Source organism: Anopheles bellator, chromosome 2 (genome assembly GCF_943735745.2).
Source record: "Anopheles bellator chromosome 2, idAnoBellAS_SP24_06.2, whole genome shotgun sequence".
Taxonomy (NCBI): Eukaryota; Metazoa; Arthropoda; class Insecta; order Diptera; family Culicidae; genus Anopheles; species Anopheles bellator.
In genome coordinates, this window is record NC_071286.1 from 40,031,436 (window position 1) to 40,049,616 (window position 18,181).

Below are 18,181 nucleotides of genomic sequence, written 5' to 3' on the forward strand. Positions count from 1 at the left end.
CTTCCAGCGCCGCAGCCCGGGCCGCGGGACCCGGAGTTTTTATATTTAATTAACTCCCTTTTTGTTCTCCGATTATTTACGGCCCATTTCGTACCCGGTACACGCTCGGTTGGGATGTCGTAAAACTTCGGGCTCTGCTCCGCGGGCCCCTCAGGGAGCCATCGTTCGCTGAAGTCGAGCCGGCCCCGTCAACTGATCTTCTTCTGGCAGGGCCTTCGAAAGCACGCCAAGAGAGAGAGACAGTCACTTTAACAGCTACTCAAGCTGTGCACCATGCACTCGGTGTGCGTACGAGAAGGCACCGTGATAAATGCTTGCCAACGCACTTTCATCATTGTGGATGCTGCCTTCGTAGCACGATCTTATCTGATGACGGTCCAAAAAAGGGCCTCACCAGGCAGGGCTCACCAGAAAGGGATTTCGGAGGCCGCCGGCCCATCTAGGGGTCCCGACCGGAGGGAGTTCCCCGATAGGGACGAGTACCCTATCGCAGCAAAAATCCGCTCGCCTAGGGGATATTTTATGGTTCTCTAATTTTTACAACTTTAATTGCCTCTCGGATCATTACACTTTTATAGGCTCCGTTGGCCCGGACGCTTCCAGGTGCAGGGCGGTTCGGGTGACGTGACGCCCGAGGCTACTCCCGCAATCGACAGCTTCCGCCGTTCGCGCGCGCGGAGTACACGCAACAGAGCAATCGGTATCGTTACGAGTCGCGCCCGGGTTTTCGTCGGAATTTTCCACCCATCCGTCGAGCCCGATGGAAAACTGGGCGAACGAAACGTGAGGTCGAAACAATAAAATACAGAAAACATAAATAAATACTCTGCGGGGAGCGTCCGCGGTCCGCACATAAAACAACATCAACCCTTGAAGGTTTGCTCCGATGGATTCTTCTACACCGTGTGACGTGCTAGGGACGCGCAGAGGCAGAGGCTTGTCGACAGATTTTAATGGCCATTCGGAGAAAATTTCGTTTCGTGCTACACGATTTAATCCAATCACGGGTTCGAAGTTAGTTCGAATAGAGTTCGAATTAGGTTGTTAAACGAACGGCGAAAGAATTACGCCGGTTCGACAGGTAAACTCCAGCAGCTACAGGAGCGTCCGAGGAGTACTTTTCCGATCACTTCCCGTACTCCTTTAGGACGTTTGTCACCTGCCACAGTTTCGTGACAGGAGGTTAAAGCAATATTTCGTAAAATAAAGGCGCTAATCGGTAGCGATGTAGCAATGGTGCTAGCGGGACTATGTTCGACAAGACGATGCAAGCGACCTGTCCAGAAGTAATGCAATCAAATCGTTGTACCACAGGGAACTATGCTGGGGCCTTATAAAATAGTGTCTAGATGTAACTCTCGATCAGTATCGGTGATATTACAGCCTTGGGTTGACCATAACAATAGACCATGCTCATCGCGTTGTCGGTCGTGATGCTTTTCAGTGTTGATTGCTGCACCTTCGCAAGAGCTGTGCAGCAGGGCAAGTGTTTTGTGCAACACGGAGTAGCTCTGAACAGAGCTCAGCCTTTTTCATTCTGCGGGAGTGTCTTAGTAGAGGAGCACGGTGAAGGCGCTGGTCCCAATGAGATTTGGATCCGCGGCTTAAATGCTGATCGTGGCGCATTCGTATGTGCTTCATTGACTGCCGAAGAGTACCACTTTTCATTGGATTGGTGTAATGACAATTTACGTATACCTACTAAACTAGCCAACAATATAAACAATATGGACTTTTGTATTGAAGAATTCACCGGGAAACCAGCGAAGACGTACGTCAAATTTTACGGCTGCTCCAAAACATTTCGTTGGACGCTCGTTGTTGCGATAAACGTAAACTGGACGCGTCCGCTAACTGGTTGCAAATCCGTGGTGTACGAACGAAAGAGAGCTGAGCTACATCCATCGTTCCGGTTCGAAGATCTGCACATGGCCAACGAACATGAGCCGAACGAAGTGTGGAAATACAGGATGTCTCTACCGTTCAAATTCGACTCTGGACAACAAACAGGAAATTTGTCCACAAAGATGCACATTGGGGTTTTCTTCATCGCAATTACTATAATAAAGACTCTACTGCATTTTTATTGAATGAATAAAGAAGAAAAAAGGGCTGCTTTTATGATCACAGTAAATAGTTACGAACGAAGCGAGCCGATTCATTTATTGCATTTATTCCAATAAAGCGCTGCAAGCGCTTTCGTTTTATTTTTTTGCACGAGGACCTTTGTCACATAAATTATACGATTGAAAGCTTGTTAAACGTACTCCCAGACATTATTTGCCTGAAGCTTTACATGAACTGCAAAACAATTTCGGCAAAAAAGGGGTAAACAACAAGCAATGGCCATCAACAGGATGGGAATCATTAGATTCTTCGATGGCAAAAACGAAGCAAGACGTTTGTTATCAAACGTTGCCTGTCAGTTGTTTGGTTACCTATGTTTCAGCTATTTCACTACCATTAATACATATTTCCTAATTTCCATAAAAACATGTTTCCCATTTTCACGTGTGATCATCGTTACAGGCCAATAGTAATTATTTTAATGATTCTTGTTGCAAAGGTGATTATTTCAATTCCCCAGGCTGAAGCAATGCTTCTGAGTCTTCCGATATTCTCTGGCTTATAAAAAGCCATTGGGTGTAGCTCACGGTCAGTGTTGTTGTCTATCTTGTCGAAAACAAATTAACCGTTGAAAATGGTGCTGCTCGTCTCGCTTGCGGTTTTGACAATCTTTACTTTCGATTTTGGTACCCTTCCAACTGCATCGGCTCAGCAGCACTGTCGTGAGGGAAAAATAGCTCTTAGTAGAGCAGCTCCTTTCGCATTTAGTGGAAAGCTATTTCATCTATCACAAAGTGAAGTTGGGAAGAAGAAGCAAAGTTGGTTCCCTAACGCTGCGTATGACGATTGCACGATAGTTTTCGTTTCAATGGCGCGTGATTATCTCCGTTTTTCGTTCGATTGGTGCTCGGAGCAACACTTTAAAACAATTCCATTATCAAAGTACATACAGAATTTGCACTTCACACTCGACTACGAACGAAAGCATTTTACACTGTACGGCTGCTCAAGAACATTTTCAACGGTTATAACCTTTTTGACAAATAGCAGTTGCGTACCGCCACATATACCGTGCAGGTCTGTCATATCGTACGAAAGAAATAGAAGTGACCTGATTTCATCGTTTGGCTATCAAGAACCGTATATGCATGAACCTGCCCAGAAAATGGACTCACGTGCTTTGAAGATGTTTCCATACAGTTACGATTATACACCGACGAAAAGTTGTGCCTCGAAGACCCAGCATGTAATGTGGTTCTTGACACTCGTGCATACAATCAATGGTAAACATTAGTTTTAACATGAACTTAAGAGTTCTGATGAGTTACAAAAAGTATTTCAACTAAACTAATGTATTTTAAATATATACTCTGCTACAAGGATTCATGGGGTTCAAATTCCTTATATTTAATTTAAACTTCGAATGTTTCATTTCGTTCTCAGGTTATTTCCACCGGATCGGACTTATCAGGCCTCAGTCATAAATCAAAATCATGGAAACGAGAGCCTTATATTGAAGCCTATTTTCAAACTGGGCAAGGTTAACTTACAGGAAAGCGAATGTACAATGAAACATTTACAAAGTAGTTTTTCTGGATTTTGCTTTGAGATTTCAGGTAAAATCGACGATCATTTTGAGTACACTTTTCACCTAATACGCTGATAAAATTACTTTCAGTCATCTAAATCATCCTATCATCCGACATCTTCGATGGAAACAACACTGAATCGAGCACACAGCATTTGTCATTTACTGTCGTTTGTTCAACAATTTACGTGCATTTGTAAAAATCTGACTTTCATGTGATCCATTTGGTCCGGTACGATTCTAGCCAGTGTAATTCCAGATGAGGACTTTAGGTTGTTTGAATATCTACAGAATCGTCATGTTGGTTTGTAACACAATGACGTGTTTGAAGCAGGACCATCGCTATGGCATACCTATCTATTTTATACACGAAACATTGGTGACCACTTACCGTTACCAGATAATGTAATTATTTTCGTATCCACCAGTACTGTCGCATAGTTTACATACTCTACTCGCGGTAGAGCGAATAGTCCAGCTTAAAACAACGAAGAGGCCCATAAATATGTCCAGTTAACTATTTACAATCAAAACTGTGTTTCAGCTGCAATAGAAGGATTATCGGAATACTATAATCTAGATAATTTAAAGTTTGTGGATGGAAATAATAAACAAATGCAGTTTACGTTTAGTTTACATCCAATTGTGCCACATTGTGTTACATTACAGCATAACTTATACCATAACAGCAACATATTTTCACGTGCTATCTTTTTTTACTATTAATAAAACACACCACCACTTCTTTTTTTGGCCTTCTCTATCCGATTTGCTGGGTTCCTTCACGTGGACGATGCATGCCGATTCCGCTTTTCGCTGAAGATTGCGTACCGTAATTCGTCCGGCAAAGTTACAGTCTTCCATCAGCACCCGGCACTGAACTGTACGCCAAACTGCAACCTTCGCAGTATCAGCGCGCACACATCCCATTTTTGCGGCTTGCCAACGCACTCCAGAGCCAGGCATTCCATTAGGCAAAAAGCTATTTCTCGTTGCGCCAGTTATGTCAGTTATGCTACTTGCGCCGGTCGACTCTCCGCATCGACCGGCAGTCGCTGCCGCCACTCGTTGCTCGATCGACGATGCGATTCTCGAAGTTCCTCGTTTGACGACCAACGTTGCTGCTGAAGTAACACAAACAATGTACGAGCGAAAACCAAGACAAAAAAAAACTCTCCAAACTTTGGCAAGTACTTCAGCAGACTTCACTCTAATCACTCTGCCAGCCACAGGCGGATGGCGGCTCGAGAAACTTCATCTTCAAAAGCCACACAGCCGGGCCGGCGACCCGGCCACTTCTACCCGGTTTAACTCCACCCCGGCGGGACGGAGTACTACTTTAAACCCGAATGCTGGTTCTTGCTGCGTTCCGCTAGCCCACCGAATGCCGAGCCGAGACAGGCGAGCATCGAAACAGAGAAACAATAACAAAAAGCACTTAGCACTCTTCTGGCGAGCTCCGGCTCTGGCGTCCTGCCCGGGAATCGCCGGGCTCAAGTGTGTTGGCATTAAATTTAAGTAATTAGTGCATATCGCGCGCTCGCAACGTTTCATGTGCGCCACCAACATGCTTGTCGTCTGCTACGCCAAAAAAAAAATCAACCTCACTCAAAACGGACCATAAGTTAAATACGGAACTGGGAAACATCATTGAACCATCGTCATCGATTAAACTCTTGAACGAAGCTGTCGTTGACGCAAGTCAAGTATCGGAGATTATCGATTGATCCCTTCTTAGCATCCGTAGGCCGGATGCGAACGGTAGGCCTCAAAATTGGCTGCCTGCAGATTGGTTGAAGTTCCTCGGCGGTTCGCAGCTCCTTCCCATTAGCAGGAATTGGATGTTGACTATACTTCCAGCGCCCCATTGATGGGACGTAAATCAAATCTATCGGAGACCTTTTTGGTCGGCTCGGGTCTCCGGTGTTGCAGATTCTTAACTTTAATTACATCCTTTAGTCCGCGTGACCATCCTTCCGCGATACGGCCACGGCAGCGCGGACTGACTGACATTTAACGGCATGGAAATGAAAATTCAGCGAACGGCGCAAAAACACGTTCCGGGCACATATGGTGCCGCCGGCCCGGGCGCGGCGGGAACACAAATCCAACACAAAAAAACGGGTCACATTACTGTGTTTCTTGTGCTTTGGATTCGCCTTCCGGCCGGCCGAAGCCATACCCTTGCGCAAAGCCAGGATCGTCCGGAACGGTCCGGAACCGTCGAAGAATGGGCCCGGTTCGGTCGGTAATTAGAAGCATTAGCAATGCTCATCATTTCGGCCAGGGAGCTTGTCCTGGCGCGGCCGTCACCCGTCGCTAGGGTGCGCCGGGCCGCGTGCACACGTTGCCGCTTTGGATGGCCCGGATTGGATTTCATTGCTTGCTTGCTTGCGCCCCGTTCGGCCTCACGCGCGTCCTTGGGCCGGCCGGCCGGTAATGTTTCGCTTCTTCGCCCAGTACACGCGTCAGCATCGCAGGGAGTGCACCGCGCCGGGCAGCAAGGCTGCTATCTCGCTCGCAGTTGGACTCCGACCGAGGCCGCCGTCGCCGCCGGGGCCCGAGCATGAGCACGGCATCGGCATGATTTATGCACTTTCCCGGGTGCCCGCTCCACGGTGCGATGTTTCGCAAGCAATTTCGTGACCCGAGCCGCTTCTGGGCCCCAGACTCCGAAGGAGACGGGGCGGACGGGGTGACCTTGCGAGAGGGAAATTTATTGGGCCCGATATTAATTTTTCTCGTTTCATAAAGCGCAGCGCACGTAACAACGAAGGGGACCCACGGGGGGGGCAAAGTACACATAAAAAAATTATGCTCTTCGTGAGCGAAGAAAATTTCCAATATCGCGGCCATCGGCAACCGCAATCGAAATCCGTTCCACTTCGGACCCGAGATAATTAGTTTCACGATTTTCGTCCGTCCGTCTTGGCGAGCGGCTTAAATGGCCAAAAATCCGCAAACATCGTTGATGGGATTTTTGCATTCTATTCGCAGGATTTTCGGTGGTTGCCGATTGGGGTTTAGCCGAGGGGGGCCGTAAAACGTCGTAAGACGGTCGAAACCGTTCGACATCCCCGATTGACAAGATGTGAGGCCGGCTGCGACGAGCGCCATAACGAGGAGATTTATGATTGACACAAATTTAGGACCCCGGTTAGGGACAAACCGAATGCCGTGGTAGTGCGTGTCGAGCGTGAGTCGGGAGTGCCGTCCGGTTACGAAACGGTCCCCGGAACGCGCCGGGTTTGTGACGAAACAATTGGCTGGCTAATTTCTTTCTCCGCCCAAGAACCACGCATCCGTTGGGGTTCTCCATGAATAATTCATTTCGATTTTCTCCGTAACGAACCATGGACGTCGCACGAGACGCCGCGCGGACCCGCAACCTGCCGATGATGCTGATGATCATGATGATGATGTATTCATAAAGAGAGACAGAAAAATAAAGTTTATTTCATAAATTTACAACCCCGAGGCGGCAGTTGGCCCGGGCTGCGATCGGTTCGCAGGGGTGCGGATCTTGAACCTTTCGGATTCGTCTTCAATAGTCTTCGGTCCCTTGCGTATCTTTGCGCATAAAATAACTTATCTTCGGGCGGACTGGGGAAAAAAGCGAACCCAAATGTGCACATGACTCTGTGCTCTGTCTTCGTTTGCATTCCATCTTTCGCCGCCCGGTGCGAAGGAACAGGCGACCGGCGACGACACATGGCCATTACCGGGCGTGACAGCTTTTGCGATTGCCAGCGCAGCGGCAAAAAACCCCCTAAAAGACATGAAAAATATACCGCGTGTGCTGTGAAGCTGCGTGGCGTTGAAAGGAAAGACCGTCGAAACCGTCACACAAAAATCACGTCCAACACGGTCTCTGGTAACGACGTCGGCGTCGGTCCTTCGTTTCCGATTGATGACATTTGATTGCACCGTCATCGTCATCGGCCCCGGCAGCTGCCGGGGTTCCGGGCGGTTCCCAAACCCGGACCCACGCCAGCGACCGAATCCGATTGCCGGTTTGCCGGCCACGATGCTGCAGCGGTTCGCGAGGGGTTCGTGTGCATTATTGACTTCAATTCGAAAGCAATCAATTTTAATGAAATCCCATGCCACCAGCCCAGTCAGCCAGCCAGCCAGCATATTGTTTCATGCGCGCCAATCGGGCGAAAGAAAGCTTCGGCGGCCCAGCCCTGAACGCCTTCCAGTGCTGCCTGCGGTGCGCTCCATCTCGGAGCGTGCGGTGTTGCTGTCATTAATTATGGATTCCTTATACGACTTCATCAGCGGGCTCGGTACAGTCACCGAGACGTTTATGTTTTCTCTATTTCTTTCCTTTTGCTGTACTGTCTGCCAGCAGTTCTCCTTTCAAACGGTGGCCATTCATGGAACTGCTGCGACAAATCCATCAACCGCAGGTCAGGGGGCTTTAAGGGATCTACGATCGGCTGGCATGGGTCATCCCTTTAAGGACAACAAAAATGCGTCCAACAGCGGGGCCCTGTATTTTATGTATCCTGTCCCGTATTTTATGGAAAATACAGGTCGCTGCAGCACATAGCGCTGATGGAACCAAGATTACGAAGCTCACCGGACCACCAGGACACAAGGAATGAAGATGAGAAGATTCCACTGGTATCTAGCACAATTCTCGTAGGGCACATCAATCAGACGGTCCGCTCTCCGGGGATCCCGGGACATCTAATGAGCTTTAAAATATTACCATTGGACAACTACCTCCACTGAAACCCAACTACTAAAAGACCCATTAAGCCTGGGTGTTCCATCAACGTTAGATGAACAACGTTTTGTAAGGATGGTACGCATACCTCTCCGTCTTCGATATGGCCACTCACGTCCGTTCGGAGTTTTACTCTACAAAAAACAAGGACCCGGTTGTCGTGTAGCACTTGAAGTGGCAGGAGCATCTCGCTACGATACGATCCGAACGCCTCGGCGATTGGGAAGATGATTCTTCAGGGGCTTGTCATCAGTGACGAGTCTTATAGTGAAAACTGAACTGATTGAATCCATTTTTTTTAATAAAACTATTATGTTTTGAATACTTTGTCCTACTCTTCGGCTTTACCGTTTCAAAAGACGAATAAAATTGCCGTCTAACCTAAGGAAACCTTGTGCCGGTGTCGGAGATCATCGCATTTTGATCCCGATAACGGAAAGGAAAATCACCCTTCGCAAGGGCTGGCCACAAAAACGGGGATAAATTTTCCGCCGCGTGAGTGATCGAAAAAGGATTGACAGACAGGCGGAAGCAAAATGACGGGGATGTCAGCTGAATACTGTTTCTTTATGGCACATTTTTCGCCTTCTTGTTTCTTCATTCCCGTGCCGTCAACGGCATAGGAAGTAGTTTGCTTCGCCCTTCCGATTTCTGGTTTTACTTCTTTTACCTTTTTATTTCCCGATTAAAACTCTCTCTCTCTCTCGACCGATGGGCTGATAGCGTTATTTGCCAGACCGGAACTTTTGCCAAGCCTCGGGGGGAAACGAATCCAACTACGGATGCCACGTCCCGTTAGGGGAAATGATTTATTGTTCGCGAAACAGAAAAAGGCACAGACAGTGTACGATTTTAGTCAAAATAATTGACACTTTCGGCCGCACTTTGGCAAAGGACACGAAACATCCTCAAATGTCCCGGGACCGAATTATTTCAAACTCAAGTGTGGCAGATGTCTCAATTAGAGGCACGAAAAAACAGACAACGACCTTCGGCGGATGAAAGAGGACGCATATTACCGGGAATGGCCTTATGAAATGGGCATCATATGAGCACCGGTAGGAACACCATACTGCTTTACATATTACACTTTAGCTTTTGCTAAGCCATTTATTTCATTATGGTCATTTCTTAAGTCAAGTATTTGAACATAGAGCTGAACAAATTGTTTCGTAAAAAATGTACTGACGACTGTTATTAACAAAATGCTTGGTGAGCGATGGAAAATAGGCCAAGTTACTTTTTCTCGATTCGCTTTGAAAGTCACTCTGTTAACGAAAAGACCTAGGAAGGTCAATGATGTTTCTCTGATACGAAAAGATGGAATAACATGAATAACTCGGTGTCAAATACGCTTCTGTCGGTTCAATCTTGAGAAACGTTCTGAAGGTTTTCGAACCTTCAGAATAAAATCAGAATAAAATCACCATAACAAGCGGAGCTTTACTCCGAATTACAGATCTTGGGTGTAGTAAAGTTATCTTTTATAGCATTTCATTTTTCTTTTCTTTTTTTAAAGAATCGTTAAATTTTTTAAAGTGGTCTTTTGAAAGCACATTTGTTCACAAGCCAATACCCGTTGATAGATTTGGCTTATGCTCAAGACAATATTGATTCATTGTAATGTGCTTTATTTCTATGGTTGATAATTGTAGGTAAGAAATCCAAAACGTTTTCAGAGTAAGCTTTATCGAAAATAAGTCCCAAAAACTCTCGAAGTGGAGCTTTTTATTGGCCACTCAAAACTATGCGAAACCAACATCATAGCAACTACGAGAAGCTGGCTTACGATCTAACTCGCTATCGGCATACGAATCTTGATTGAGAAATGATAGATTCAAGTCACTTTTTTTCCTTTGGCATTATAGATTTGCACGATGCTTGTGGTCGCATGTAGCTCTGTTCCTTCGGAAGGACAAACGTAGTTGCGAATGTTTCGGAACATCCGTAGAGAGCGATCGACGTAGAGTTCCAAGCGATAGTGAAATCCATACATTTCTCGTTTAACGGCGTCGCGGCATTTTCAAAATACTTTTCCGGGCACCAGTCTTATTGGCCATTGGCTTGTAAAAATTGGCTCATAAAATTTATGGGGCAACTGTAGGTACTTGCAGCGAACATCCGTGTTTTGTTGCGATCAACAGTCTCACCTTGCTGTAGTTGGATAAGCGTCCCACAAAATGAAACAATGCCACTCTGTTGCGAGCTAAAGCTGTTTGCTTAACACAGTGCCTCTGCATCGAAGCCATGGAAAATGCATTAGATCGAAAACTAAAGATTGTGATGATCAAAAATCAAATGACGTGAGCCATTTTCAACGATAAGATTGACTCTACTACGAGATAAATACAGATGGGTTTAATATGGGATGTGTCGTGTAGCTTGGGGAATTTGAATAATTGCTTCTGGAACCCTAACGATACGCTCGGTGTCCCAGTAATTTTACATTTCACAGAGCTTGTACTTGTTCAAGTAGAAATGTTTGATCAATATATAGATGTTAAACTAATCAACCGAAACTTTACACTCACCACGTTCCATTCGATTGGTTGGTTTTTACGCTCTTAAATTTAAAAAGAAAATCAATTAAGACTCTTTTACAGGTCCCTTATTTATTTTATTTTCTGTAAAAATCTCATTGTAATAAATGTGCTGAAAACAATTGCAATTGAAATGTTTGGTTCAAGCAGTACACCTGGAATTTTCTCTTTTCCATAGAAAAATGATAATAAAATGGAGAGGTTGGCCAGATCGTTATTCTCCAGCTCATCTTCGGGGTCATTTTGATAACGAAAAGACAGGTGAAGATTACGTATGTTGCTTTGATACGATATGATGGAGCAACAGGAAAAAGTAGGACATGTATGGTTTGGTCTAATCTGTATCAACATTCTCAAAGTCTTCGAACAACCATATAACGTTGCAAAAGTGGACCGGGTTTCAAGTGTGAAATCTAGATCGGCTATCTTGTTCGGCAACAATAGTATCCGTGGGAAATAGGAATTGCCCGTACACCAATCGAACGTTAAACGAAATTCGTATTCCGTCAACTGGACGCAGATCGTGGAACAATAACCGCAAGCAATGGGCCAGCGATTTCGGTTGGAATCACAACGTTTGCTTTCGACATGTTGGGATGCTTGGCCACAGCACACGAATGGGGCTATTGCTTTCTGTAAGAAGCACCCGCTCTGGTAGGGTATAGAAGAGCGATAGAGAGCGAGCGCCATTTGCAGACATATGAAAAGGACGTATCCTTGAAAAAGAATCATAGCTGGTTTGCTATAAGTCTTCACTACACGGTGTTACTGTGACTCATGGAGATTTAACACTGGTTGACTGGTTTTAACAATTTGTCAGCGGCACGTTTCCATTAGAGATAAGGGAATTGATTTCCATTAGTGATTAGGGAATTGGGAAATGTGATTGTGACAAGTAGTACGAAACAAGGACAAGCCAGTATTCAATTCACCATACTGTACTGATAAACCCAACGGGGAATAACTAATGAGACGAAATATTGCGTTAACTACAAAGCGAACCACCTTAACAACAAGTACAGTGCTGGAAAACGTTAGAGCCAAGGGCTTTCCAGCGGCAATCCTCAACATGCGACAGTCTCAACTTGATTTTGATTGCATCAATTTTATCAACAAACATTTCAACATGAAAGAAACTACGACCTAAGTGTTCACTGCTTTCTTTCGTTGGCATAATAAAGATATTTTTGCCTAAACCAAAGCTTACAACATTCCAAAGGCCTAAAACTAATAAAAACAGCTGTTGACAGAAACACTGAGATGCTGATCAGGGCCATCGTTTTCTGTATTTCTGTAACACCATTTCAATCACAGCTCTCTTGTGTATTTTTCATCTTTTTGTCGTTTAACAATTTGTTTCAATCCTCTCCGTCAGACTGGCCGGTGCTGAAGTGAACGTTAAACTTCACCGTCACTTCACCTACATTATTTCGCTTCTTTCAAGAAACTAGCCAGCGAAATCATCCAAAACAAACCGGAGGACATCGTTTCTCCTGCGTGAAGCCGATTCTTGTCGTGACTAAAGTGCTCCCATGGTGCTCCTGCTAGACAAGCTCTTATCATTCCCAATCGTATCGAAACCATTCCGGACGTAGCGTGCCGGCCAATCGGGAAAAAAAGGATCCCTCCTCGCAATGGCTATCAATTATCATTAATTTACTCTCCATCATCTCCACCATCGCCCCAACGGCTCGCGTCTCGGCGAGAGTATATAGATTTTGGCAAACAACTCCAACCGGCGTTCGTACGCCCCACGTGGAACGGAGGACACCGACATTCCTTCGCCGGGCTGCGGCCCCTGCCGCGTACAGCGGTCGCCGGCGCATAATAGCGTGCGCGATGTTGGCCGTGAACGCAGGGGCAGCATAATAATAGACTCTCATTATGCTTCGCTTCGTTTCAGTCTGAGCCACCGGGAGCCCCGCTTTTTGCACCGCTGGAGGCCGCCGACGGTGGAGGGCTTGGGTTAATTCAGCGGCCATATCTAATATTTAAATGAACCTTTGTTCTCACTCGGCCGATTCTTGCACAAAAGGATTCACCTCCTTTCGTATCCGGGGCCCCTGTACCCGTCCCGTGTCTTGCAGTTCATGCGGAGAGAAAAGGCCTACCCCCTTGAACTAGTCCACTATCTGCCGGCCGTCCTTCTTCGTATTCTTAGACAACGGAATCTCCTGTTAGCAGGGGGCGCTAGAGCAGGCCATCCGCGAAAACGCGAAATTTCTCGTCCGTTTCCGGCTAATTTTATCGCTCGCCCCAAAAACCCCTCGAATCACGGTTAGTTAGTAACTCGCAGAACGCTGTGGTTCCGTGCGGCCTCGTGGCCAACATTGCCATTCAAGGGCCGAACGGTGGGAGGCTTGGTGGAGGGACGGTGCACGATTGTCACCTATTTAAGCAAAACAATAGCCACATCAGGCAACGCGAACGCGATAAGTCCAAGACGAAGTGCAGTCACCGGGCTCGACGATGCCCGGTGCGCGATATGCAAAAGACACGGAATCATTTATTTTCTCGTCGCATGCGCCTTCGACAGCCGCCGGGGTCGGGTGAGCCTGCAGCATTCCCGGAGTGGCTGTGGTGCAGGGCCGCGCATCGAAAGTGGCACGAAAAATCGCAAGCAGCAAGTTCCACGCCGCGCCAACCGAGGTTCATTTAATTTGAATTTGAATTCAAATTTAAATTTCCGATGAAGAAACGCGAACCATCGCCGGGAGGGAGCGTATCACAGGAATTCCCAAATGGAACCGGGCCAGAGTGGGCCGGACTGGTTGGTTTCCTTTTTTGGGCACGTTTCTGCCGAAGCTAGTCACAGGCCCTGGGACTCCGGATGCCGAACCTCCGCGTTTGTCATCGGTGTTGGCTTTAGTCTGACGAGCCGGAGGGGTTGACGTGTCGGAGGTCTTTTTATCGATTCTTGAGCTCCCCGAGCATCGTCAGTCGTGATGCCTTTTATCGATATTTATGAATTTTTCTTATAATTTTAAAGGTGACGTGTTGTTTCTGGACCCATTTGAGGAATACAATTAATGTGCACCACTCCGTCACACGAAGCACACATTTTCTGGCGACAATTTCTGTTAAATATTTAGTTGTAGTATCAGAACAACCTCGCGTAGAACTGTAAGGATATATTTTGAGCGATATGTCGCCTTTATAAAATGCTAATAAAAATCTAACCTTCATAATATGACTCCAGGCTACGATATGATTTTATACGGGTTGTCGAAACTACTGTTTTTTTTTTCATTTGGTTATAAAAAAATGGATGAATATTTTTCGATACTTAAACATTTTTTTTAAAGTTGTCTTTTAGATTTTTTTACTTTTTTTCGATGCGAGGCGGGAAATCTTCATAGGCACCGTTAGGAATGCGAGAGCTCCTAGCCGGTAGTGTGGGATTTCCGGTCTCTGAGGAGTCCGGACCTTCCCACTAAAACCCTCCCTACCAATGCCTTGAGCCCCCTTCGGATCACCTGCTCGGTATTATCTTCGAAGGGGAGGCTTATTTGAAAGGTTGATTCATAAAATTTATGTATAAAATACAACTTTGGTTGCAGGAAATTGAGAAATATAAATAACTTATTTTCAAAGTAGTAGATCTTCAACTCAAACGGTACGATATTTGAAAACTTCATTTCATTGAAGCTCATTTCCTTCTCGGTGGCTATGTTAATAAGCAGAATTGTAGTTTTTGGGGTTCGGAAAACGTACACATCGACCAAGAGAAGCCAATGAACCCAAAACTAGTTACTGTTCGGTGCGGAATTTTGCTCTGGCGCCAACATCGGTCAATTTTCTTCGAAAATGAAGAAGGAACCGCCGTTACCGTTGACAGCGTACGCTACCGAGACTGCTTCTTCGACGAAATTTTAGCTGAAAACTTAGACGACTTCTGGCTTCAATAGGACAGAGCTGCGTGCCATACAGCGTAAGCCACAATCGATATTTTGCTCCCCATCTTCGGAAATCGAATCATCAGCAGAATTGGTGTTGTGAATTAGTCTCCAAGATGGTGCGATTTGACACCGTTGGACTATTATCTTTGGGCTACGGATCTTATGCGAACAAACCAGCAACTATTGACGACCTAGATCCAAATTAAAGTGGCGATTGCCGAAATACGACCAGATACAATCGAAAATGAACTCAAAAATAGGTCGACCGAATGAGCTACTGCCAAGCCAATCGTCGTGGACAATTGACCAAAATTGTTTTTCTTAAAAAAACTAAGAATCAACCTTTCAAATCAATGTGTAAGCATCGAAAAATACTCAACCGTTTTATTTGGACCAACCAACCAACCAACCAACCAACCAACCAACGCTAGTTTGGACAGCCTGTATAAATCAACTCTTCAACCGGGACCAAAAGTACGGTAGTTAACTGTAAATTACTTTAGATTCATTAGGCGTTTTCGGGACTTTTCTTTTCAGTTGAAGATCACCTAGGCCGTAATCTGTAGGTTGAGAACACAATCGTGCACAGTGCCCGACCTAAGACCGATGGCAGAAACAGTTCGCAGGCATTGTGAACGTTATCCTTTGTGGATTTTGCTGAAGCAGTTAAGAATGAGTGATTTAGAAGCGGTTCAGAATTCCCGCGCCGGGCTTCTGAACGCAAAGTATTTCAGATTAATGTTCGCCAAACATTTGGGTCCCATTGCTCACGAACCGGGCTCAGTGAATGATGACAATCCTACCGGTTCGAACGGACTAATCCCAAAACCAATTAACCCTGCCCGCCGACGGATTCCCGATTGGCCGACGTCCTTTGTTGACTTTTCTTAGAACTAAAATACAATGGCGTAATTAATTCGATATCTTACGTACGAGCCCTCGTACGGCAGAAAATGCCCGTAATGGCAGTTTCTGAACCGAGTTTCTGTGTCGCTCCGACGCTCCATGCTCAGGTTCGCACGTTGCCAGTTGGCGGTCCGTGCGTGTAATTTCATCCCCGGAAGCGGGCGTTTCGGTGGTAAACAAGAGCATCACCGTTGCACCACCACACGTTGCACCATTTCACGCCATATGCTGTGCCGCTGACTCAGCGGTGCACGTACCGCGGTGTCAGCTTGCAACCTGCATAACCTCCCGGTGGCCCAGAACCGCCACCGCCGGTTCCGCATTTTGTAGGCCATCCGCTCGCCGGTTGGCGTGCCCGTTCCCATTTTTCGCGTTGATCGCGTAAATTAATCAATTGAATGCACCACCAATTGGAGCCGCTTCTGCATCGGAAGGGCGATGCCGGAAGGGCCGCACGGCCGCTATTGCAAACGATACCGGAAATCTGCATATTTAATATTGCATTTAGACAGATCTGTCACATCCGGGTGCCGGGTAAGTGGAGCGAACAGAAAGCCCCGGCTGCCCTAGGCAGGCAGGACGGTAAAACCGTTACAAAACTAACAACGAAACTATGTTAACCCACACTGCGGGTCCCCTTCAGGACCGGAGGATGTGCCGTAGGCAGCGGGCAAACAGGAATCCGATCCAAATCCGATCAGAGCGCGCGCTGAGCCGGATCCCTTATTATTTTTTGTAACGTAAATGAGCCTGGCCTCCGGAGATACATTAAGCCACGGTGTACAGCCCTTCGGTCCTTTTTATTTATTTTTAATCACGTCCATCCCTTCTCGTGCCCGTAACGGAGGGTCAGCGGCGTGGTATTGTGGACATCGTGACGTAGTGCGGTGAAGGCCCGGAATAAATTGGGACCGTTCATTTGGCGCACCATTGAACGCGTGGAATTAACTTCATTCAGTCGAACGGAACTACTTATGCGGCAGAAAGGTTATTGTTGGTGTGGCCCCGACTTCACACACGCTCGGCGAAGCGGCGTGTCTTATGCTGGGATGGGAACACCCTTCAAACCAGGCGTGGCGAGGACGTGTCGACGGCGACGACCCTGCTGCTGGCGGTGAATAAGAAATGCGAAAGAAATTGGCGCACATTGCGAGTGACGTGACATTTTCCGTATGTAAAAATTTATGAAAAGGCCCCGGCCCGCCGGCTTGGGTTGGACCGCCTATTTGGGCCCTGCCGGCCCGGGTTGATTATTTATTTTTTATTCGCTGTCGGCCCGGGTTGCCCTGTTTGCATTACCAGCGCGCGGCATCTCCCAGGCACGCACCGGTGGCCGCGGACCACCAACATATGCGGATCGTAAAAACGTGGCCAACGCCTGTTCCAACGTGGCCAGCCTTGCTGGCGTTGGCCAGAACGCGTTCGCTTGCGTAAAAAGAATTTCGGAACGGCTCATGTTACTAGTTTTTCCCCGATCGAGGTTACCAGCGGCTGGGCTGTTGGAGATTGGCCTCAGCCCAACAACGCGGCGCTGTTTTGACGCACCGCAAACGGGGCAGCTAACCTTATCGTTTCGCGCATTTTTTTCTGTCGCACCGACGAAAAACAACAAGCCGCAAAGTATTTATGCGTACGGCAGTTGTTCCGTTGTTGGCAGATTGTTTTCGGCACCAAAAAACATAAACAGAAGCGCACCCATCGCGATTGGCCAACTTTCGGCGCGATCCGCGGCATACTCAAAGCTCTGGCAGCCAGATGAAAGCGAAACCTCCTCCAGTCGCGTCGGGGTTCGGGGCAAAGGAAAGCGCGGAACCGCAACGGGACATGTGCGATCGAATGTAAAATTCGATTGGTTTCCTTCTTTGCTTTACCCTCGACTCTCGTTACTTCGTGGGGAATTTTTGTGTTGGTCCCGGTGGCCATTTTTGGGCCGAGCCGTCAGACTGAGCCAGAAAGACCGCGAGAGAGAGAGATGGAGCAAGAAATTGGAATCAACTCCGACCATCCGGACGATAAACATGTCGAATATTCATTTGCGGGCCACGTATTCGGATTTCACGGTCCGGGTCCGGAGCTCTCGCTTTCAGAATGCGGCACGACAGGGCAGGCATTTTGTTCTCAGGTGTGCAATATGCAATAGACCCGAGCTGTCAAACGCAGCCTCGTAACGAGCCGTGGCGGAGATAATGCAAACATAATAATACCCTCCAGTCCGCGGTGTGGTTCCGCGGGCGATGCCTATCTCCGAACCGGAGGTTCTATTCATTATGCGGCACCCAGGGCACGGCACGTGTGGTGGCACCGGAGCCCGAGGGGAACTCGTTGTCATCGTCATTAATGATGGAGGAGGTGTGCATTTGCGTCCATTCCGGAACGCCGCTGTCAAGACGCCGGGATTTGCTTCCTTCGGCGAGATCCGGCCATCGTGACCATCGAGCGCGGTTCG